General features: G+C 42.5%; 1 protein-coding gene and 1 pseudogene across 1 annotated transcript in view; both read left to right on the top strand.

Moving 5' to 3' along the window:
* The window catches only part of LANCL2 (LanC like glutathione S-transferase 2), a 240,610-nt gene that overhangs the window by 74,887 nt on the left and 140,674 nt on the right, over window positions 1–25,049 (top strand). The gene's annotated exons all lie outside the window — the stretch shown is intronic.
* On the top strand, window positions 1,921–24,515 carry LOC118907920 (40S ribosomal protein S15a-like; annotated as a pseudogene).

Here is a 25,049-nt window from a genome sequence, read left to right as displayed (position 1 = left end):
GTGTGATGGGCATTTTGCAACCGCCACTGGAGGTGGCCGTCAGGGAAGCCATTCTACTCATCTCAGTACCCGACACACTGTTTTCCACTCCCATATCCCAGAGATGTAAAAGTCACATTGGCAGAGATTCTGATTGTCTCTGTCTACACCTGACACTCCTGTCCACCAGCTCATCCTGGGTATAGGGGCAGAGCATGGAGAGCTCCACAACCTGGGGAGTGGGCTGCTTCTCCCCCTGAGGAGCCTGCAGTTGTTTCACTTTTATTTTCTTAATTGCAGCTCAGCAGGCCTTTAAAACAGGTGAAGATGGTACCTCCAGTGGTGGCCTGGGTAGCAGATCTGCCAACGGCACCGCCTCCTTACTCTTCTCCCTTGGGCTCCTTCACCAATGGCTCCTCTTCCACCATTTCCAGGGCTGAAGGGACTGCTCTTCCCCCAACCCATGGCCTCCTGAAACACTTTTCCTGCCATCTACCCCCTCGCCCCCTCCCCACTAAGGAATCTTCTAGGAGAGTGGCATGTCTTTTCAGTAGCTCTCTTCTTTAATAGCACCCCATAGGTAATCGCCCAGCTCTTCCAAGCGATGCTGAAGTGTGTCTCTCTCCTGCCCAAGTCCCTCGATAATCCTCTTTCTCCTGTATAACATTTTCCACTATTTCAATTAAAAGGGACCCTACAATGCCAGCCACTACACAGCCCCCTAAGGTCTCCAAGCAGTCTTCCAACTCACGGAGGGCTAACTGTGCAGCTTCCAGTGTTCCCACCTTTCCCCATTTCTGGTGAAGGCCCCACCCCTCTAGGAGGTACTTTACTAGACCAATTTCCCACTAGGGGTTCCCAAGTTGGAAGCCCCACAACTGGGGCGATAATAACAGGTGAAGCGGCACCCTCTGCTGCTGCATCTCCTGGAGCCTCCCCACCATCCACAGAGCAGCGCTCCCAAAGCTTGCACCCATTATGACAGATTTCGGGTACAAAGGAATCCTGCCAACTGATGCCAGATGTAAGTCTGGGGAGAGGAAATCCCAGGGCAAAATACCTCTAAACACTGAAATCAAAGGGAGAAATAAAGTTTAAAACCTGTTTATTGCTTACCAACTGCAGTCCAGCACCATCTCTCCCCACTGCTCTGGAAAAAGCAAGCCAGTAAGCAAGCCAGCTCCTCCCTTTAAATTCTCAGGTTCAGACACACCCTTGGTTGCCCAAGGAATTACACATTGACATGGAGATGAACTTCTCTTCACCCCTGAGGATATGCAAATACCCCAAAGCCAGGTGAGATATACTGGAAATGTTACAATTTTACCCACACCCGTCCATTGGGCTGGGGGTGAGGATGGGTCAACCACTGTGGATTCCCCAGCATTGCCCAGAGCGGGGCCAGGTGGACAGTAGGAACCCTGGAAATGTGGGCTGACATTTTAGAAACAGGAAGAAAAGGAAGGAACAGATGCCTGGGTATATCAAGGGGAGGATGCACAGACCTTGTTTAAGCCTTCTGTCCTGGCTAGAAAGCAGCAGCCTAGGGCAATAGAGTCACACACAGACCCCCGGGCTCCTACCTTTCCAATTACTTCTTTAACAGCTTCTTGTCTGGGCTGCTCCGCCCTGCTTTCCCCAGCCAGCAGGCTCTCAGGCCTCTCATGCTTGTAATACAACAGTAACTCAGGTTTCTGGGCCTTGAGGCCCAGAGGGGGGTATCAGGTACTACCCTCCCTGCAGATCCTGCCAAGTTTGTGGGAGCTCTTTTTCAGGGCAGCTGCCCAGCCACCACTCCAGGCCCTGCCCTGGGGTCCAACAGGTGTCCTGGGGCTTGGATGACCTGGATAGAGGACCCCAGGGCCCATTCATGGAGAGTATGTGGGTGTCCTCTCTGAGGGCTGCAGGCCTGAAGGGCCAGGACATTGTGAGTCTGGAGACATGGCCACCTCAGACCGTCTGAAGCCGGAGGAGTCCTCGGGTGCGGAGTAAGTCCCACACCATAAGCAGCCAGCTGGGTCTCCCGAGAAGAGGCCAAAGGGCCACTGCCTCACTTTATGAGAGAACTGTGGGACGAGCGGCCTGGCTCTGCGAGGCATGAGAACTTGGCCGAGACGAGGGGGCAGTCTGAGCACTGACTAAGGGTCCTGGACAAAGTCCTGCCTGTGCTGGATGGAGGGGCCGCAGTTTGGGCTGGGAAAGGCAGGCCCTGAAGCCTTGACACTCTGGGCTCAAGGAAGGCCTCAGCCCATGAAATTTGAGGGCTCACAAGAAACCAACAGGGTCCTGCCCCCTCTTGGTACAGGCAAGGAAACTAAGTCACCAAGTCCCACAGCAAACCATTGGAAGAGCCAGGGGAGAAGCTGGGGGTGGGGAGGGGGAGGAGGAGGTGGGGTATCAGGCCAGGAAGAGGGAGGGGCACAAGGCTTCCAGAACAGGACAAGCCATGAGGCTTCACAGCCTGAGAAGAACATCCAGATACTGGCCACCCCGTTTTTTTCCAAAGTGCCAATTAAAAAATATATACTTTTGAGGTGAAAAATCACTCGACATGAAAAGTAACCACTTGGCAGCGTACAAGTCAGTGGCATTTAATACATTCCCCACGTCTAGTTCCAAATCATTTCCATCACCCTGGTGAGGAAACCGAGTAGCCATTAAGTAGTCACTGTCCATCCCCTCTCCCAGCCCCGGGCCACCACTAGTGTGCTTTCTGTCTTTTTGTTTGCCTCTTGCGGACATTTCATGCAAATGGAATCCTACACTCTGTGCTTGCGATGGTCTGAATGTTTGTGTCCCGCCCAAATTCACGTGTGGAAACCTAGCCCCATGGTGATGGTATTCGGACAGGCCTTTGGGAAGTGATCAGTTATGCATGGCACAGGCGGCCTTATCAAAGAGGCTCCAGAAAGCTCCCTCACCCCTTCCACCACGGAAGGTACAAGTCTGCAGCCCAGAACAGGGCCCCGCCCCGCCAGTGCTGGCCCCTGACACCCAACTCGTGGCCTCCAGAACCATGCGCAACAAATTTCTGTTGTTTATAAGCCACCCAGTCTGTGGTATTCCGTAAAAGCAGGACCAAGACGGTGACCTATTCCCTCTGGTTTCTCTCATTTGGCAATCGGCCCAATATTTTGATTTAATAGCAGTAACTAACATTTGTTGAACACTTGCTGTATCTCAGGTGCTGCTCTCAGCACTGTTGATGTATTAACCTATTTGAGCCTCTCGGCAAGCCTGTGAGGTGCTCATGATTGTTAACCTTATTTTACAGTCCAACGAAGAGACTACGGGAGAGGCGGCCCAACCTGCCCCAGGTCACACGGCTGGTAAGTGGTTGAACTGGGACTTTTTTTTTCTCCTTTTTATTTTATCTTGTTTATTATTATTTGTTAGCATCTTGAGCTTCATTCTCTTGGTACTGTGGTAAAATATAAGTAAAACGTCACAGACTAGCCATCTTAAAGAGAACAATTCAGCGGCTTTGAGCACATTCTCAGTGTTGCATGACTGTCCCAATTTCTAGCTCTGAACCTTTCACCATTGCAAAGAACAAAACCAGGATCTGAACCCATCTGCCTCCAGAGCCCAAGAACTGGCTCTCTGCCCACTCTGTTCCCACTCTGTCTCTCAGTTGAAAAATTTAGCAAGTGGGCAAGAACGGGTCCCCTCTTTGGAGTTAGGCCTGCAGGGTGGTGTGTGGCTATTGGGTTGTTGGTGAGGGGCAACCAGGGTCTGGGATCTGGCACCAGGTCTGGCACTCTGTGGGCTCTTCTCTCTGCCTGGAACCTTCCCTCCACTCCCAGCTCTTTGCCTCCTGTGACCATGAAGGGGATCTCTAAAAGCAGAGGATACCGAAGTGTGCTGATGCAGAAGAGAACAGAGCCAACAACCCAAGACTGGCCTCATGGCATCATTCAAGCCCCTGGAGCCAGCTGTGCCTGAAGCCGGACAATGTGATGATTTTTCACTCAGAGGAGCCCATCAATTCCTGATTTTTCAGAAGACAGTTACAGTGGGGATTTCAGCTTCTTGGAACAGAAAGGGTCCAAAGTGAATGAGTGGGAGTTTCTGTGGTGATAGGTGCTGGGAAGTAAGCTCTCAGAGAAGGGAAATAAAGGCATGAATGAGCAAGTATGGATGGGAGCGTGGCCCATGCCAGGGACAGGCAGCAGATTACTAAGGTAGCTATAATGTGGAGTTTATGAAGGGTCATGGTGCAGACTTCCAGTTGCAAGACAAACAGACAAGACCCGCCAGTGAAGGGCCTCTGCTTTGGGAAGATCGGAGGCTTCATCCTGGGCGCAGTGGGAGCTGTCACAGGGTTTAAGCAGCAGAGTTTGCATCTCTAGGAGAAGCCTCTGTAGCCTGACCCACTGCTGGTGGGTGTGGAAATTGGTGCAGCCTCCATGGAAAGACATTAGGCAACAGGCATTCATGTGAGAACACCCACACCCTTTGACACAGCCCTTCTTAGAGGGGTTTATTCTGGGGGGCAGCCATATGTGTGCGAGATCACAAAAGCACTGTCAGTGTTAGCAAAAGACCGAAAACAAATTAAGAGCTCATCAGCAAAATATTTATGGCCTACCCATGCAATGGAATACCATGCAGCTTTACAAAAAAATGAGCCAAATCTCTGTGCATTACAGTGGTTGCGAGTTGGGAAATAATCACTGGCTCTCTGGGGGTGGAAACAGTCTTGCTTTGTATAGGTTGCCAATGTCTGTGGTGTAAATACTCCCACCACAGCTGATTTGAAGCAATCAATGTGACATTGACTGCAGCGTTTGGAGGAAACAGCAATAGCTCACCACTATATAGTATTTCTACCAGGCAGACACAATAGACGTAAAACCTCTAGAGCAGAAATGGTAGTAAATATGCTGCAATAATTAGGAAACAGATTTTTTTTGTATCATTAATCTACAATTACATGAGCAACATTAAGTTTACTAAATTCCCCCTCATCATCAAGTACCCCCCACAAACCCCATTACAGTCACTGTCCACCAGCGTAGTATGATGCCTTAGAATCACTACTTGTCTTCTCTGTGTTGTATAGCCCTCCCTGTGCCACCCCCACATTATGTCTGCTAATTGTAATGCCCTTTTTTTTCCTCTTATCCATTCCTTCCCACCCATCCTCCCCAGTCCCTTTCCCTTTGGTAACTGTTAGTCCATTCTTGGGTTCTGTGAGTCTGCTGCTGTTTTGTTCTTTCAGTTTTTTTTTTCTTTGTTCTCATACTCCACAGATGAGTGAAATCATTTGATACTTGTGATTTTCCACCTGGCTTATTTCACTGGGTAATACCCTCTAGCTCCATCCATGTTGTTGCAAATGGTAGGATTTGTTTTCTCCTTATGGCTGAATAATATACCATTGTGTATTTCTACCACATTTTCTTTATCCATTCATCTACTGATGAACACTTAGGTAGGAAGCACTAAGTTTTGGACTACTTATTATCTTTGTGTTTGATACCATTTTTTAGTTGAAGGTTTAATTTAATCTTTAGTAATGGCGATGTTTAACATGTGGCGTTCAAAATACACCAAAACTTAGCCATCGGCTCTCACAAACTATTACAAGCCAGCCCCAGCATGCCAGTGAGGCATTCCCAAAGTGAGAAAGCATAAGCTAGCTTCTGGACAGGGTTCTGCAGGATAGAGTCTCACCCCCGACACTCCCTCTCACTCATTCTTCTCCAGTCACAATGCTTTCCTTCCTGGATCTGAAAACACTTCAGATTCACTCCTGCCTCAGGACTTTTGTACTTGCTGTCTTCTCTGCTGTACACACCCTTACCCCTGGATTTCTAAATGACTCGCTTCCTTACCACTATCAGGCTTTTCCTCAGATGTCACCTGTTAGTGGGGCTTCCTCTGACCACCTTGTCAAAAAATAGAAACCTGCTTCCTTAATACTCCAATGTTTTTTCCTGCTTTATGTTTTGTTAATTACACTTACCATTGCCTTTTGACCTATTAAGTAGTTCAATGTACTTGTCATTTTATCTGTCTCCTGTCTGTCTCCCCCACTAGAATGTTAGCTCCAGGAAAGCAGGGAATTTTGTCTGTTTTCTTCTGTGCTGTATCCCCAGTGCCTAGAACAGTGCCTGGCATACAGTAGGTTCTCAATAAACATGTGTTGAATAAATGAAAATACTCTTGAGCAAAAATCTAAGGTGCAGAATCTTGTGAATAACCTGAACAGTATTACCTCATCTTCATTTACTTACAATAGCCTAGCTCTGGGAGAAAACCCTAGAAATTGGTGGCCCCAGTGCCTCCCAGTGGGGGGCCTTGGAGAAGGGAGAAGAGAAGGCTTGCACTGTATCTCTTCTTGGACTTTTAGAAATCTGTGCCATGTGCCTTTAATTATCTATTAACATTTTTTCCAAGAGTTCTGTGAAAAGTACCACCTCCAACTGTTGTGGAGACCAGGGACAGCATGGAGGAGAGCAAGCCCAGGCTGTGAGAAGGCGGGGACAGTGAACTGAGAGAGGGGGCCCGATGGGGCTGCTAAGCTGTCATGGCCTGTTCCAGAAGGTCCTGCGGTGGAATATTCTGCACACAGCCATTATAAGGTCCTGGGAAGCGAGGCCTGTCCCTTAGGACCCGCCCTCTGCCCCTGGCAGCTACAAGCCAGCCATATGGTCTTTCAAAAACATACATTGGTCACTTTGCCCCTAAGTAAAAAGATCCCTGTAAGTTCCTCTGCCTCCAGCTGTCCAGAGGACCAAAGCTTGGGGCCTTTCACACGCGGCGTCCTGCCAGAGTCCTCCCTAGTCCTCCTCTTCACTTCCTTCCACCCTCCTTCCTTCTCCTGTTCCTCCTCTGAGCCCCACACAGCCTGCCCCAGGGCCTCAGAATCACCAGCTCTCTTTGCTCCACACCTTTGCCTGTGCTGTTCCCTCTGCATGGAACTCCCTCCTCCAACGTCTTCACCAGACTGTGGTTTTATCTCAGAAATTCTGGCTTCCTTCTTTAACATACCAAAGATTTGCCAGGCATCATTTCTTTATCAGACTCTCTGCCAGGGATTAGGGAGCAGGGGCCGAGGAGAGGCCACTTCCTAGCTGGAAGGCAGGAAAAAAAGTGTCAACAGAAACTAGAAACAAGGGACTTTCTTAAAAGAGTTAAATGCTGCAAGGACAATTGTTCTGCAATCTGACAGAGGAGGAGCTGCCTGGTGAGGAAGTGAGAAGAGAGTACCATGCACAGGGAACAGCAAGTGCAATGGCGCAGAGGATGGGGAATAAGCTTGGAGAGTACAGGAATTGGAAAGAAGGCCATGTGGCTGGTTTCAAGGGAGTGAGAGAAAATGTCATCAGTTGGGGCTGAAGAGCTGGATCTCTCTGTGGGTGTCAGACTCCATGAGGAGCTTGGTTACCGCTTCTTCAGGAAGACCTCCTTGACTGCATCAGATACCCCTCCCTTGCATCTCGACCCTGTTCATTCTAGGGTGCCACCCTCTCTCTGGTCACTGATCTGTCTCTTCTACTGCCCTGTGAGGGCAGGGCTGTCACCACTATGTTCCCAGCACATGCCTAGGTACACAGCAGGGGCCAAGTAAATGCCCAGCACATGCCTGGGTACACAGCAGGTGCTCAGTAAATGCCCTGGTCACCACAGGAAGGATCGCCTTCTCTACCTCCCTGCCTTCCCTCAGCCTTCACCTATTCCTGACCCAGCCCCAGCATTCCTGAGCTCCCTGCCTGGCCACTTTCTTTCATCCCACCCCCAAAGGCCCATCTAGGGGAGGATTCCCAGCTTCAGCCTGCTCTGCTGGGCTGCATGCCTGCGGTGAAGGCTCTGAAGTGGTCAGATCAAACAGGGCTAGCCTTGGGTTGGACCAGAGTCAGGGAGTCTCAGAGGAGACAGAGGTTTCTAGGCATGAGTATTCAGGGGGAGGATGGAGGGGTGACAGGCAGGGTGTGGAACCAGCAAAGGGGCCCGCACATTTCTCCGTCATCACTACGTCCAGCTGCTGACCCATTTCATGTCAGCTCCTTTTTAAAAATAGTGTAACTCGAGTGGGAGCCAAGATGGTGGCATGAGTAGAGCAGCAGAAATCTCCTCCCAAAACCACATATATTTTTGAAAATACAACAAAGACAACTCTTCCTAAAAGAGAGACCAGAAGACACAGCACAACAGTGAGACTACATCCACACCTGCGAGAATCCAGCACCTCATGAAGGGGGTAAGATACAAGCCATGGCCTGGTGGGATCCGAGCGCCCCACACCCCAGCTCCCAGTGGGAGGAGAGGAGTCGGAGCGGGGGGGAAGAAGGAGCCCAGGACTGCTAAATAGCCAGCCCTAGCCATCCGCACCAGACTGAAGACACAGTGCATGCATTAGGTGCTGAAAACGAGGGAAACAGGACAGTAAGACCTGTGAGCAGGTCCCCGCAGCTGGTGCTCCTGGGACAAAGACAAGCGAGTGCTTTCAGGAAGTCTTCAAGGGACAGGGACCCCACAGCCAGATGGAAGCATCCGGGACACTTAGCCCAGTAGCAGGGAACTCTGGGCACCCTAAACCCCTGGATAGCAGGGCAGCTCAGAGGCCCCTCATGGAGATAAACAGCCTCCTGGTCATTTCCCCTCCAATGCGGCTCCGCCATATCAGAGGAGCAGCCAGAGGCAGGCCATGCCCACAGCAACAGAGGAGATAAACTCCATAGCAGCCGGGCAAGAATCAGAAGCCCCATCTATGTGCAGTTGCCCAGCACAAGCCACTAGAGGTCGCTGTTCTCCCAGGAGAGGAAGGCAAGAAACCAACAAGAAGGGACGTTCTCCCAGCGGTCACTCGTACCAGCTCCACAAACTATCTCTATCACCATGAAAAGGCAGAATTTGAGGCCGAAAAAGATCACAGAGACAACACCTGAGAAGGAGACAGACCTAACCAGTCTTCCTGAAAAAGAATTCAAAATAAAAATCATAAATATGCTGACGAAGATGCACAGAAATATACAAGAGCTAAGGGATGAAGTCCAGAGGGAGATTACAGATGTGCGGAGGGGGATTACAGAAGTGAAACAAACTCTGGAAGGATTAATAAGCACAATGAATAAGATGCAAGAGGCCATTGATGAAATAGAAGCCAGAGAAAAGGAATGCAGAGAAGCTGACACAGAGAGAGATAAAAGGATCTCCAGGAATGAAACAATATTAAGAGAACTGTGTGACCAATCCAAAAGGAACAATATCCACATTATAGGGGTACCAGAAGAATAAGAAGAGAGAAAAAGGGATAGACAGTGTCTTTGAAGAAATAATTGTTAAAAATGTCCCCAAACTGGGGGAGGAAATAATCAGAGCTCAGAAGTACACAGAACTCCCAACAGAAGAGAACCAAGGAGGACAACACCAAGACACATAATAATTAAAATGGGAAAGATCAAGGACAAGTACAAAGTTGTAAAGGTAGCTAGAGAGAAGAAAAAGGTCACCTATAAAGGAAAACCCATCAGGCTATCATCAGAATTCTCAACAGAAACCTTACAGGCCAAAAGAGAATGGCATGATATATTTCATGAAATGAAACAGAAGGGCCTTGAACCAAGAACACTGTATCCAGCACGATTATCATTGAAATATGAAGGAGGGATTAAACAATTCCCAGACAAGCAAAAGTTGAGGGAATTTGCCTCCCCCAAACCACCTCTACAGGGTATTCTAGAGGGACTATACTAGATGGGAGCACTCCTAAGACTAAACAGATGTCACCAGAGAAAATAAAATCACAGCAAAGAAAGCAGACCAACCAAATACTAACTAAAGGCAAGAAATAAAATCAACTATCCACTAAAAGCAGGTAAAGGAAACCTGAAAGAGCACAGAATAAAAAACCAACATATAAAGAATGGAGGAGGAGGAATAAGAAGGGCGAGAAGAAAAGAATCTCCAGCCAGTGTATACAACAGCTAAATAAGTGAGCTAAGTTAGGCAGTAAGATATTAAAGAAGCTCACCTTGAACCTTTGGTAACCATGAATCTAAAGCCTGCAATGGCAAAAAGTACACATCTTTCAATAGTCACCCTAAATGTAAATGTATTGAATGCACCAACCAAAAGACACAGAGTAATAGAATGGATAAAAAAGCAAGACCCATCTATATGCTGCTTACAAGAAACTCACCTCAAACCCAAAGACATGCACAGACTAAAAGTCAAGGGATGGAAAAACATATTTTATGCAAACAACAGAGAGAAGAAAGCAGGTGTTGCAGTACTAGTATCAGACAAAATAGACTTCAAAACAAAGAAAGTAACAAGAGATAAGGACATTACATAATGATAAAGGGCTCAGTCCAACAAGAGGATATAACCGTTATAAATATATATGCACCCAACACAGGAGCACCAGCATATGTGAAACAAATCCTAAAAGAACTAAAGGGAGAAATAGAATGCAATGCACTCACTTTAGGAGACTTCAACATGCCACTCACCCCAAAGGATAGATCCACTGGACAGAAAATAAGTAAGGACACGGAGGCACTGAACAATACAGTAGAACAGATGGACCTAATAGACATCTATATAATGCTACATCCAAAAGCAACAGGATACACATTCTTCTCAAGTGCACATGGAACATTCTCCAGAATAGACCATATACGAGGCCACAAAAAGAGCCTCAGTAAATTCCAAAAGATTGAAATTCTACCAACCAACATTTCAGAAAACAAAGGTATAAAACTAGAAATAAATTCTACAAACAAAAAGGCTCACAAACACATGGAGGCTTAACAACATGCTCCTAAATAATCAATGGATCAATGAACAAATTAAAATAGAGATCAAGGAATATATGGAAACAAATGATAACAACAACACAAAGCCCCAACTTCTGTGGGAAGCAGTGAAAGCAGTCGTAAGAGGAAAGTATATAGCAATCCAGGCACTCTTAAAGAAGGAAGAACAATCCCAAATGAATAGTCTAACATCACAATTATCAAAACTGGAAAAAGATGAACAAATGAGGCCTAAAGTCAGCAGAAGGAGGGACATAATAAAGATCAGAGAAGAAATAAACAAAATTGAGAAGAATAAAACAACAGAAAAAATCAATGAAACCAAGAGCTGATTCTTTGAGAAAATAAACAAAATAGGTAAGCCTCTAGCCAAACTTATTAAGAGAAAAAGAGAATCAACACACATCAACAGAATCAGAAATGAGAATGGAAAAATCATGACAGACTCCACAGAAATACAAAGAATTATTAAAGACTACTATGAAAACCTATATGCTAACAAGCTGGAAAACATAGAAGAAAAGGATAACGTCCTAGAAAAATACAACCTTCCAAGACTGACCAAGGAAGAAACACAAAAGTTAAACAAACAAATTACGAGCAAAGAAATTGAAGTGGTAATCAAAAAACTACCCAAGAACAAAACCCCAGGGCCAGACGGATTTACCTCGGAATTTTATCAGACATACAGAGAAAATATAATACCTATTCTCCTTGAATTTTTCCAAAAAATAGAAGAGGAGGGAATACTCCCAAACTCATTCTATGAAGCCAACATCACCCTAATACCAAAACCAGGCAAAGACCCCAACAAAGAAGAAAATTACACACCAATATCCCTGATGAATGTAGATGCAAAAATAATCAATAAAATATTAGCAAACCGAATTAAAAAATACATCAAAAGGATCATACACCATGACCAAATGGGATTCATCCCAGGAATGCAAGGATGGTACAACATTCGAAAATCCATCAACATCATCCACCACATCAACAAAAAGAAGGGCAAAAACCACATGATCATCTCCATAGATGCTGAAAAAGCACTTGACAGAATTCAACATCCATTCATGATAAAAACTCTCAGCCAAATGGGTATAGAGGGCAAGTACCTCAACATAATAAAGGCCATATATGATAAACCCATAGCCAACATCATACTGATCAGCGAGAAGCTGAAAGCTTTTCCTCTGAGATCAGGAATAAGACAGGGATGCTCCCTCTCCCCACTGTTATTTAACATAGTACTGGAGGTCCTAGCCACGGCAATAAGACAAAACAAAGAAATACAAGGAATCCAGATTGGTAAAGAAGAAGTTAAACTGTCACTATTTGCAGATGACATGATATTGTACATAAAAAGCCCTAAAGACTCCACTCCACTCTTACAACACTAAACTATGTTTTCTACCTTTATCTCGTATCTACCTACCACTTCAGCATTTTATTAGAAATAATAATAATAAAGAGAGAAATGTGGTATCCACATATAAATCAAGTATAAAAATAAAATGAATATTCATATTTGAACTGACTGTTTATAGTTCATAATGCATGAACAAAACTGAAAGCTTCTGTGATGACTGCCCTTGTAATGTTCACCATGTAACTTATTCACTATGTAAGAATTTATACTCCATGTAAGAACTTGTTCGTTATGCATCAGAACATTGGAGACTGACGAAAATTAGGCTTGGAGCGGATTAATGATTGTGCATTGAGCATTGACCCCCCTATACAGAATTGTATTGTTGTTAACAACCATTTGATCAATAAATATGAGAGATACCTTCACACACATACACACACACACAAAATATATATATATATACATATATATATGTATATATATATATAAACACACTTCCAATTGTAAAATAAATAAGTAACCGGGATGTAATGTATAGCATAAGGAATATAGTCAAAATATTGTAACAACTTGGTATGGTGATAGCTGGTACCTAGAATTATCATGTATATAAATGTTGAATCACTGTGTTGTACACCTGAAACTAATGTAATACTGTGTGTCAACTATCCTTCAATAAAAAATAATTATCCAGGGAAAAAAAAAAAAAGAAACAAATTGTGGGGGAAGAAAAAGACATTCAGAAACAAGATAATTCTGTACATTTTCATTCTGTAACAATGGGGAGGGACACTTCCAATTAAAGAAACAAAAACATGAAAAAAAAAAAAAAGACTCCACTCCAAAACTACTAGAACTGATATCAGAATAAAGCAAAGTTGCAGGATACAAAATTAACGCACAGAAATCTGTGGCTTTCCTATACACTAACAATGAACCAATAGAAAGAGAAATCAGGAAAACAATTCCATTCACAATTGCATCAAAAAGAATAAAATACCTAGGAATAAACCTAACCAAGGAAGTGAAAGACCTATACCCTGAAAACTACAAGACACTCTTAAGAGAAATTAAAGAGGACACTAACAAATGGAAACTCATCCCATGCTCTAGGTTAGGAAGAATTAATATAGTCAAAATGGCCATCCTGCCCAAAGCAATATACATATTTAATGCAATCCCTATCAAATTACCAGAAACATTCTTCAATGAACTGGAACAAATAGTTCAAAAATTCATATGTAAACACCAAAGACCCCGAATAGCCAAAGGAATCCTGACAAAGCAGAATACAGTTGGGGGGATCTCACTCCCCAACTCAAGCTCTACTACAAAGCCACTGTAATCAAGACAATTTGGTACTGGCACAAGAACAGAGCCACAGACCAAGGGAACAGAATAGAGACTCCAAACATTAACCCAAACATATATGGTCAATTAATATTCGATAAAGGAGCCATGGACATACAATGGGGAAATGATAGTCTCTTCAACAGATGGTGTTGGCAAAACTGGACAGCTACATGTAAGAGAATGAAACTGGATCACCGTCTAACCCCATAAACAAAAGTAAATTTGAAATGGATCAAAGACCTGAATGTAAGTCATGAAACCATAAAACTCTTAGAAAAAATTATAGGCAAAAATCTCTTGGACATAAACATTAGCAACTTCTTCATGAATGTATCTTCCCAGGCAATGAAAACAAAAGCAAAAATGAACAAGTGGAACTATGAAGCTGAAAACCTTCTGTACAGCAAAAGACACCATCAACAGAACAAAAAGGTACCCTACAGTATGGGAGAATACATTTGTAAAAGACAGATCCAATAAAGGCTTGACATCCAAAATATATAAAGAGCTCACGCACCTCAACAAACATAAAGCAAATAATCCAATTAAAAAATGGGCAAAAAACTGAACAGACAGTTCTCCAAAAAAGAAATACAGATGGCCAACAGACACATGAAAAGATGCTCCACATCGCTAGTTATCAGAGAAATGCAAATTAAAACCACAATGAGATATCACCTCCCACCAGTAAGGATGGCTACCATCCAAAAGACAAATAACAACAAATGTTGGCGAGGTTGTGGAGAAAGGGGAACCCTCCTACACAGCTGGTGGGAATGTAAATTAGTTCAACCATTGTGGAAAGCAGTATGGAGGTTCCTCAAAATGCTCAAAATAGACTTACCATTTGACCCAGGAATTCCACTTCTAGGAATTTACCCTAAGAATGCAGCACTCCAGTTTGAAAAAGACAGATGCACCTCTATGTTTATTACAGCACTATTTACAATAGCCAAGAAATGGAAGCAACCTAAGTGTCCATCAGTAGACGAATGGATAAAGAAGATGTGGTACATATACACAATGGAATATTATTCAGCCATAAGAAGAAAACAAATCCTACCATTTGCAACAACATGGATGGAGCTAGAGTGTATTATGCTTGGTGAAATAAGTCAAGCAGAGAAAGACAAATACCAAATGATTTCACTCATCTGTGGAGTATAAGAACAAAGGAAAAACTGAAGGAACAAAACAGCAGCAGAATCACAGAACCCAAGAAGGGACTAACAGTTACCAAAGCAAAAGAGACTGGGGAGAATGGGAGGGTAGGGAGTGATAAGGGCAGGGAAGAAGAAAGGGGGTATTATGATTAGCATGTATAATGTGGGGGATGAGGGAAAGTGGAGGGCTGTGCAACAAAGAGAAGACAAGTAGTGATTCTACAACATTTTGCTAAGCTGATGGACAGTGACTCTAATGGGGTTTGTGGGGGGCACTTGGTGTAGGGGAGAGCCTGGTAAACAAAATATTCTTCATGTAATTGTAGATTAATGATAACAAAAAAGGGGGATTACCACCTGGTATGAAAAAATTAACTGAAAATCAACGATTAATGCATGCTTTACATATCCTTAATCTTGATATTTTAAAGGGTGTCGGACGATCAGCTATGGAAGTACATTTTTCTGATAATATTTCTTTCTCTTAAAAAAAAAGAAAAGCCATTCCTGTGTGGTGGTCTCCAATAGGTTCTTCACAATGGTATAAAGGTCATATCAAAGTGTGGGCAAAGGGTTTGATTGTGTTCATACAGATGATCAAAGCCTAATTTGGCTACCCAGAAAATGAATTAAGATACGATATGAAGAAGAACTTCCAACATCAACATCCTCTGGAAGAGTCATTCCAGAAGATGATCATCAAAAAACTTCAACAAAGATCCTTGCGCTGTTGTAGTTATAGCTGCATTCATCCCACTGGTTCCTGGACTTGCCATTGGAATGAAGAAGGAGATATCTAAGCTGGCCTGTGCATACAGTAAAACAACAAATTTGACTGGATCTACATTGTCGGAACTCAACCAAGAATTAGGAGAAGTGCAAGTTGCAGTGCTCCAAAATTGTGTAACTATCGACTATCTACTGTTAAAAGAACATATGGGATGTGAACAGTTCCCAGGAATGTGTTGTTTTAATTTGTCTGTTTTTTCTCAAACTATTCAAATTCAGTTAGACAATATCCACCATATTATTGATTAGTTATCACAAATGCCTAGGGTACCTAACTGGTTTTCTTGGTTTCACTGGATATGGCTGGTAATTGTAGGTCTGCTTTTGTTATGTATCTGTATTCCTATTCTGTTAATGTGTGTACACAATTTAATTAGTAGTTTGTTAAAACCTATACAGGCTTATGTTACTCTACAGGAAGTTATGTCAAAGAAATAATCAATCTTCCCATGTTTTCTTCCGTCTGCTACTTCTATAGCTTTTCTTCTTCCTTCCTAATTACAACCCTTTAGTAGAATTCGTGCCTCATATAGAAAATTACCGAGTATCATAATACTTCCAAGTGGTAATGATACCTCAAGATAAATGCTGGGCATAGAAGCCACAGGGCATAACTCTGCAAAGAAGTAAAAAGCTAACCTTTTCAAAGAATATTGCTTCTCTCTCACTTACCAACTTCACATTTCCCTGTATGGCCCCAGAAGATGGCTGGTTAGCCAGAGATGGGTAAGATTCCTCAAGGGAGGAACAACCTAAGACAGGCACAGTTGTAGGGGGGCCATCAGGTGAGAAATAGGGGATCAACAGAGGTGTGGCTTAGAACCTCACTCCCCCTGTTTTGAGAGAAATCTTCTGCATCTGGGGATGTTTTGTTGACCTTGTCTAGCTTGGATTAATACTTAGTCTATAGGCACAGACCTGATCATCTACATTTGCCCTCTTACAGCACTAAATTATGTTTTCTACCTTTATCTTGCATCTACCTACAACTTCAGCATTTTATTTAAAAAAAAAGATAAAAATTAGGGAGAAATGTGGGATTCACATATAAATCAAGTATAAAAATCAAATGAATAATCATATCTGACTTGATTGTTTAGGTTCATGATGCGTGATCAAAACCAAAAGTTTCTGTGATACGAGTGCCCTTGCACTGTTCACCATGTAAGAACTTATTTGCTATGTAAGAACTTGTTCATCATGTAAGAACTTGTTTGTTATGCTTCAGAAGATTGGAGACTGTTGAGAATTAGGCTTGGGGATGATTAATGATTGTGCATTGAGTCCCCTATACAGAATTTTATTGTTGTTAACAACAATTCGATCAATAAATATGAGAGATGCCCTCTCAAAAAAAAAGTAGTGTAACTCATTAATTTAAATAGGTGAGATATGGTCAGGGTGCAAAGTTCTTAAGTCTTAAAAGGCAAGGGGAAAAGTATCTAATTCACAATTTTTAAAAATTGGAAAAAATGTCTCTCCCATTGGGAGGAGGCAACTCAGATTGCTGAATAACATTTATCTGCTCTCCACCCATTTCCTCTTCCCTCAGGCAACTACTATCACCAGTTTCACCAGGAACATTTGCTCAAAAAATATTAATTGAGCAGCTACTATGTACCAGGCACTGTTCTGTGGGTTGAGGGTATATATGATGTTGAGCAATGGAAGCTGGAGTCCCAGCTATTGAGCTGATACTCTAATGGAAGACAGACTAGGGGAATATGGACTGTAGCAGATGTTAAAACACTGAGTGGAGAAAAGTTAAGTATAGTTGGGACACAGGGGCTAGGGAGTCAAGTTTTTGTTTTTGTTTTTGTTTTTGATAAATCAAAGGAGATTAAACATCAGTTTTGTGTGCTGAAGGGGATGATCTAGATTCCTAGATTCTGGCAGAGAAGCAGAGGGGAGAGGGGAGAATGGCTGGAATGTTATCCTTGAGCAGGCAAGAAGGGAAAGGAGCCTGGGCTCAGGGTCATAGTTCATCATTAGTAGGGAGATGTGTTCTCTAAAGATGGCCACAACAATCACTCCCATCCCACATGCTCTCAGAGTGTGACTTCGACATTCCTCCCATTGAAACACAAAAGTGTATTTTTTCTGAAGTTGTGTTCCCTCCCTTTTTTTTAAGTTTATTTTTTCTTAAAGTATCATTAATATGCAATCTTATGTTGGTTTCAAAGGTACATCACAGTGGTTCAACAGTCCCCATGATCAACTTATACTGAGATTGTGAATTATTGTGCCCTTTTATCCCCCTCCCCTTCCCCCTTGGCAACCACGGTCACTTCTCTGTGTCTATAAGTCTAATACTGTTTTGTTTCTTTGGTTTGCTTTTTCTTTATATTCCACAAATAAGTGAAATCATATGGTATTTGTCTTTCTCTCCCTGGCTTATTTCACTGAGCATAATTGCCTCTAGATCCATCCTAGTTGTTACAAATGGTAGGATACCTTCTCTTTTTATGGGTGAATAAAATTCCATGGTATGTATGTACCACCTCCTTATTCATTCATCTATTGATGGACACTTACATTGCTTCCATATCTTGGCTATTGAAAATAGTGCCGCGATAAACATAGGGGTGCATATATCTTTTCGAATCAGAGATTTTGTTTTCTTCAGGTAAATTGCTAGGAGTGGAATTACTGGGTCAAATGGTATTTCTATTTTTAGTTTTTTGAGGAAGCTTTCCACAGCAGTTGCACCAATGTGCAGTCCGACCAACCGTGTAGGAGGGTTCTTATTTCTCTGCACCCTCACCAGCATTTATTGTTTCTTGTCTTTTGGATAGTGGCCATTCTAACTGGTGTGAAGTGATATCTCATTGTGGTTTTAATTTGCATTTCCCTGATGATTAGCAATGTGGAGCATCTTTTCATGTGCCTGTTGGCCATTTGTATTTCTTCTTTGGAGAAGTGTCTGTTCAGGTCCTTTGCCCATTTGTTAATTGGCTTATTTGTTTTTTGGATGTTGAAGTGTACAAGTTCTTTATATATTTTGGATGTTAACACCATATCAGATGAGTCATTTACAAATATATTCTACCATATTGCAGGATGCCTTTTTGTTCTGCTGATGGTGTCCTTTGCTGTACAGAAGAATTTTAGTTTGATGGAGTCCCACTTGTTCATTTTTTGTTTCCCTTGCCCAAGGAGATGCGTCCAGGAAAACATTGATCATGCTTATATTCAAGATATTTTTGCCTACGTTTTCTTCTAAGAGTTTTATGGTTTCATGACTTATATTCAGGTCTTTGATCCATTTCAAGTTTATTTTTTGTATGGGGTTAGACAATAATCCAAGTTTCATTCTCTTACATGCAGCTGTCCAGTTTTGCCAACATCAGTTGCTGAAGACGCTGTCTTTCCCCTGTTGTATATTAATGGCTCCTTTATTGTATGTTAATTGGCCATATATGCATGGGTTTATCTCTGACCTCTTTATTCTGTTCCATTGATCTATGTGTCTGTTCTTGTGCCAGTACCAATTCGTTTTGATTACTGGAGCTTTGTAGTAGAGTTTGAAGTCAGGGAGTGTAATCCCGCCAGTTTTGCTCTTCTTTCACAGGATTGCTTTGGCTATTGGGGGTCTTTTGTGGTTCCATATGAATTTGAAACTACTCTAGTTCATTGAAGCATGCTGTTGGTATTTTGATTGAGATTGCATTGAATCTGTAAATTGCTTTGGGCAGGATGGCTATTTTGACAATATTAATTCTTCTTATCCATGAGCACGGGATATGTTTCCATTTTTTGGTGTCTTTTATAATTTCTTGCATGAGTGTCTTGTAGTTTTCAGAGTATAGGTCTTTCACCTCTGTGGTTAGGTTTACTCTTAGGTATTTTATTCTTTTTGATGTAGTTGTAAATGTAGTTGTTATCCTGATTTCTCTTCTCACCAGTTTGTTGTTTGTATATAGGAATGCAACAGATTTATGTGTATTAATTTTGTATCCTGCAACTTTGCTGATTTCAGTTGTTAGTTCTAGTAGTTTTTTTGGGGGGGGTTTTCTATGTATATTAGCATGTCATTTCCAAATAGTGAGAGTTTAATCATTTTCTTACCAATTTGGATGCCTTTTATCTCTCTGTGTTGTCTGATTGCAGTGGCCAGGACCTCCAGTACTATGTTGAATAAAAATGGTGAGAGTGGACATCCTTGTCTTATTCCTGATCTTAGAGGAAAAGCTTTCAGCTTTTTGCTGTTAGATATGATGTTAGCTGTGGGTTTGTTGTATATGGCCTTTATTATGTTGAGGTAGTCTCTATACCCATTTTGTTGAGAGTTTTTATCATGAATGGATGTTGAATTTTGTCAAATGCTTTTACAGCATCTACAGAGATGATCATGTGATTTTTATCTTCCTTTTTGTTATTGTGGTGTATGATATTGATGGATATGTGAATATTGTACCATGCTTGCATCCTGGAATAAATCCCACTTAGTCATGATAGATGGCCTTTTTGATGTTTTTTTTTTTTCAGTTTGCTAATATTTGGTTGAGTATTTTTGCATCTATGTTCATCAGGTATATAGGTCTGTACTTTTATCTTTTTGTGGTGTCTTTGTCTCATTTTGTTATTAGACTGATGCTGGCCACACAGAATGAGTTTGGAAGTATTCCATCCTCTTCTAGTTTTTGGAATGCTTTAAGAAGGGTGGGTATTAGCTCTTCTTTAAGTATTTGGTAGAATTTGGCTATGACACTGTCTGGTACTGGAGTTTTGTTTTGGGGACTTTTTTTTTCTTTCATTACTAGTTCTATTTCATTGCTGGTAATTAGACTGTTCAGAGTTTCTGTTTCTTCCTGGGTCAGTCTTGGAAGGTTGTATTTTTCTAGGAACCTGTCCATTTTTTCTAAGTTGTCCAATTTATGGGCATATAATTTTTCATAGTATTCTCTACTAACTGTTTGTGTTTCTGTGGTATCTGTTGTGATTATTCCTTCTTCATTTCTGTTTCTGTTTATTTGTGTATACTCTCTTTTTTCTTGATAAGTCTGGCTAGGGGTCTATCTATTTTGTGTATTTTCTCAAAGAACCAGCTCCTGGTTTTATTGGTTTTTCTATTGTTTTATTCTTCTCAATTTATTTATTTATGTGCTGATCTTTATCATGCCCCTCTTTCACTGACTTCAAGTTTCATTTGTCTTTCTTTTTCTAGTTTGTTAGTTGTGATTTTAGACTGTTTATTTAGGATTGTTCTTGTTTCTTGAGGTAAGCTTTATTGCTGTGTACTTTCCTCTTAGAACTGCCTTTGCCATGTCCCATAGATTTGGGGCTGTTGTGTTTTGTTTTCATCTGTCTCCATGTATTGCTTGATTTCTTTTTTAATATTTTCATTGATCCATTGATTATTTAGAAGCATGCTCTTTAGCCTTCATGTGTTTGTAGGTCGTTTTGTTTCCTTTGTGTAATTTATCTAATCCTGCTTCTCTCTCCCTATTATTTGCATGGAATATCTTTTTCCATCCTTTCATTTTTAATCTGTGTATATCTTTGGGTTGGAAATGAGTCTCTTGTAGAAAGGTTATAGATGGATCCTGTTTCTTTATCCATTGTGCCACTCTATGTCTTTTGATTGGTGCATTCAGTCCATTTACATTTAAGGTGACTATTGATAGATAAGTACTTATTGCCATTTTATTAATTGTTTTCTGGTTGTCTTTTTAAATCTATGTTCATTTCTCTCTCATACTTCTCTCTTGTTATTGATGGTTTTCTTTTGTGTTGTAACTGTATTTCTTTTTTTATGTTTATTTTTGTGTGTGTGTGCATATTTATTGTAGGCTTTAGTTTTGCGGTTACCAAAGGTTCAAGGATACTTCTTACTACATAATAGTCTATCTTAAATTGCTGATTACTCTATTTCAAACACAATCTAAAGGTACTTTTTTTTCCTTCTTCTCCCTCCTCCACATTTTTCATATTAGATGTCATAATCTGCAATTTTTGTGAATCCCTTGACTGATTTTCTGTATAGTTGATTTTGCTTCTTTTTTGCTTTAATTTCATACTTGATAATTAGATGGCCTACAACCTTTGCTGTGGGTTTATTTTCACTGGTGAAAGCTACTTAGCCTTAGGGTCATTTCCATCTACCATAGTGTGTAAGACTAGCTTGTGGTGGCAAATTCCTTCAACTTTTATTTATCTAGAAATTGTTGAATACCTGCTTCAAATTTAAATGATAATCTTGCCAGGTAAAGGATTCTTGGAGGTCCTTGGGTTTCAATACATTAAATATATTTTGCCACTACCTTCCGACCTGTAGAGTTTCTGTTGAGAAGTCTGCTGATAGCCTGATGGGATTTGCTCTTTAAGTAATCTTTTTTCTCTCTCTGGCTGCTTTCAACACTCTCTACTTATCTTTGATCTTTGCAATTTTAATTATTATGTTGGTGTTGTCTTGCTGGGGGTTTCCTTTTGTTACAGGATCTCTGCACTTCCATGACCTGAGTGTCTATTTCTTTCCCCAAGTGGGGAAGATTTCAAGAGTTCTTTCCTTAAAGAGAGTTTTTAACCCTTTCTCTGTCGCTTCTTCTGGTACCCCTATTATGCAAAGATTGTTTTGTTTGGATTGGTCACATAGCTCTCTTATCATTCTTCACTTCTAGAAATCCTTTTTTTCTCTGTTTCTCAGCTTCTTTGTTTTCGTGTTCTCTGATTTCCATCTCTTTCACCATTTCCTCAACCTGCACCAATCTACTCTTAAATCCCTCCACTGTATGTTTCATCTCAGATACTGTATTCTTCAGCTCTGGGTGGCCCTTTTTCAGGTCTTCTATCTCTTCTTTGAAGTCCTCCCTGAAATCTTGAATACTTTCCTGGAAATCCATGAGCATGTTCATGACTTTCATTTTGAAAAATTTGTCAATAAGATTGGTGATCGCTGTCTCATTTAGCCATCTTTCTGGGGTTCTGTCCTATAGTTTTGTTTAGATCATTTTCCTCTACCTGCTCATTTTCTCAGGGATTCTGTGTTTCTTCCTTTCTATTAGATGTCTCTGCTATGTTTTCTGGTATAGAGTAATAGCTCTATGAAGAAGTGTGCTCTAGTGCCCAGAAGCTCAAATACTTTACTCTTTAGAGCCTGGTTCTATTTTGTGGTGGCTCCAGCTACTGTCATGCCATGGGTGGGGCACCTTTCTGTCTGGTGTCTGTAGTGGCCCAAGTCTGTGTGGGCAGTGTGCTTGAGCTGCTGCCTTTGTGATCACCTCAGGAATCTCTGCTGGGCTTGCTGTGGGTGGGGCCACCCTCCACCTGCCCTGCAGCAATGGCGGGTCTCCAGGGTTAGTGGGGTGGGCAGACTGATGTGTGATCCTGCCCCAGCTAGACACACAGCACTGGGTTTGGACACCCACAGGGAGGAAGGAGCTCTTGGGGCTGGCTCCTCTGGGCACCTCCCTGGTTGGGCTGAAATGTAGCCAAGGAAGCTGGGAGAGTCTCCCTCTGCCTGCCAGGCAGCAAACCCTTATACTGCTGCTGGGCCAAGTGGGCTGGCTCCCAGCCGTGCATGCAGGTGGAGCCTCCGGGACTGTACTGCCACCAATGGGGATGTAGTGTCTGGAGATCTCGAGAGTTCCCAGTCTCCTAGGCTAAGGAAGGGCTGTGGTGGCATCTGCTACCTGCCCTTTCTCCTTGGGAGAGAGTTCCGTCCAATGCTTGTCCTTCTGGTATTCCTGCCACTGCTGGCAACTCTTTCAGACTGCCGCCTCTGCTTTGGGTCTCTGGACTAGCACACTGGCTGGAGTCTCAGCCTCCTAAAGTGTTCTACCTGTCCCTGGTGTCCAGCCCCACTAGTCACCAGAACCCAATATAGTGTGGGCTCATGCTCCCAGAGCAGATCTCCAGGGCCAGGTGTGCAGCACTCCCGGGCTTCTACTGACTCCCTGCTCTGTTCTTCTTTCTCTGGCCTGTACGATGGGGTTGGGGGAGGGCTTGGGTCTTGCCCATTCTCCGCTTTGCCACTTTACCTTTTTCTATGTCGTCCTCTCTTCTTCCTCCATTGTAGGGGGTCTGTTCTTCAGGCTATGGGTCATTTTCAAGTTTCATTGTATTTGCTATATTTTCTTCTTTAAGGTGTTCTTGGGAGGAGGTTTCCACCTTGCATTCCTCTTCCACCATCTTTACTCCCTACACCGTGTCCTCTCTCTTTGAACCTGGGGAAAACTTTCTGTCTGCCTTGACCAATAAAGTGTAGCAGAGGTGAAGCTTCCAAGGCTACCTCATTAAATGGCAGGCACTTCCCACTTGCTCTTATGGCACTCACTCTTGGCACTCAGCCACCGTGCTGTGAGGAAGGTCAGCTAGTCAGAGAAGTTGTATGGAGGTGTTCTAGCAGTCAGCTCAGCTGAGGTCCCAGCCAGCAACTGCCAGCACCAACTGCTGGACACGAGTAAAGCCTCCACCAGCTGATTCTAGCCACCAGTCATCAAGGCATACCTGGTTTGCAAGTCTTGCCAGGTAAGGCCCCAGACATGACAGAGCAGAGACAAGCTCTCTTTACTGTGCCCTGTGCAAATTCCTGACGTACAGGACCAGTGAATATAATACAAGGGTTGTTTAACGTTTGGAGCTGTTTGGTATACAGCAGCAGATAACTGGTATACCATGTAATAGGAGAAAATGAGGGTTGATGGGTCATAGGAGTCTGGTGAACTTTTCTTCTGATTAGTTCTCTTTTGAGGTAGGAAACAAGATCCCCATTGACAGTGGACAGGAAGACAAGAGGTGTAGGAATTTGAGAAGAGAGGAGAAGGTATTAAAACATCTAGGGAACAGGCCAAGTGCACATCCTGGCCAAAGCTCTCAAGAGCTCAAAAGCATTAATAGTGCCAAAGAGAGAGGCACACGCCAAGTTCTTGTTAGGCTGTGCTTCAGAGTTATTTTAAACATTCTAATTGTGATAATGAGGCATGATTACATTGACAAATTTGAAATCATTGATGATCACAGAGCTGGGAATTTGGTGAACCTCACAGGTGGTTTGGTTTTATTGTGCCAATCACCACAGCTGGCATCGTGTACCAAGAGGAGGCACAAGAAAAACACACGGTAGAGAAACTTTTGGGATTCTTTTTCTAGGGATGTGATACACACATAGAAATAAAATACCCCAATGAAAAAAAATGGAATGACATTCTGGCACATGCTACAAGTATACATAATCCTTGAAAATATTATGCTAAGAGAAATAAGCCAGATATTAAAAAACAAATATTGTATGATTCTATTTACATGAAATATTCAGAATAAACAAATCTGTACATGCTGAAAGTAGATTAGTGGTTGCCAGTGGGCTGGGGAAAGGAGAGAATGGGGAATTAGTGTGTAGTGTGAACAGTTTCTTTGGGGTAATGATAAAGTTCTGGGGAGGAATTCTGGAGTGGGACGCCAGATGGAGTGACCTGCGAATGGTGATGATTGCACAACATTGTGAACATGGTTTATGGCACTGAATTGTATCCTCTAAAATGGTATATTTTACATTATGCACCTTTTTCTACAATTTCAATTTTTTAAGGATACTTAAAGAGCAAATGGGTTAAGGTTCTTAGAGCAATTTGCTAGTCAACATTAGCACCCACTTGAGGTCCAAGGTCCTGAAGGTCAAGGAGA

Source organism: Manis pentadactyla, chromosome 7 (genome assembly GCF_030020395.1).
Source record: "Manis pentadactyla isolate mManPen7 chromosome 7, mManPen7.hap1, whole genome shotgun sequence".
Taxonomy (NCBI): Eukaryota; Metazoa; Chordata; class Mammalia; order Pholidota; family Manidae; genus Manis; species Manis pentadactyla.
Note: the sequence above shows the minus strand (reverse complement) of the source record. Positions and strands in the feature narration are given on the sequence as shown.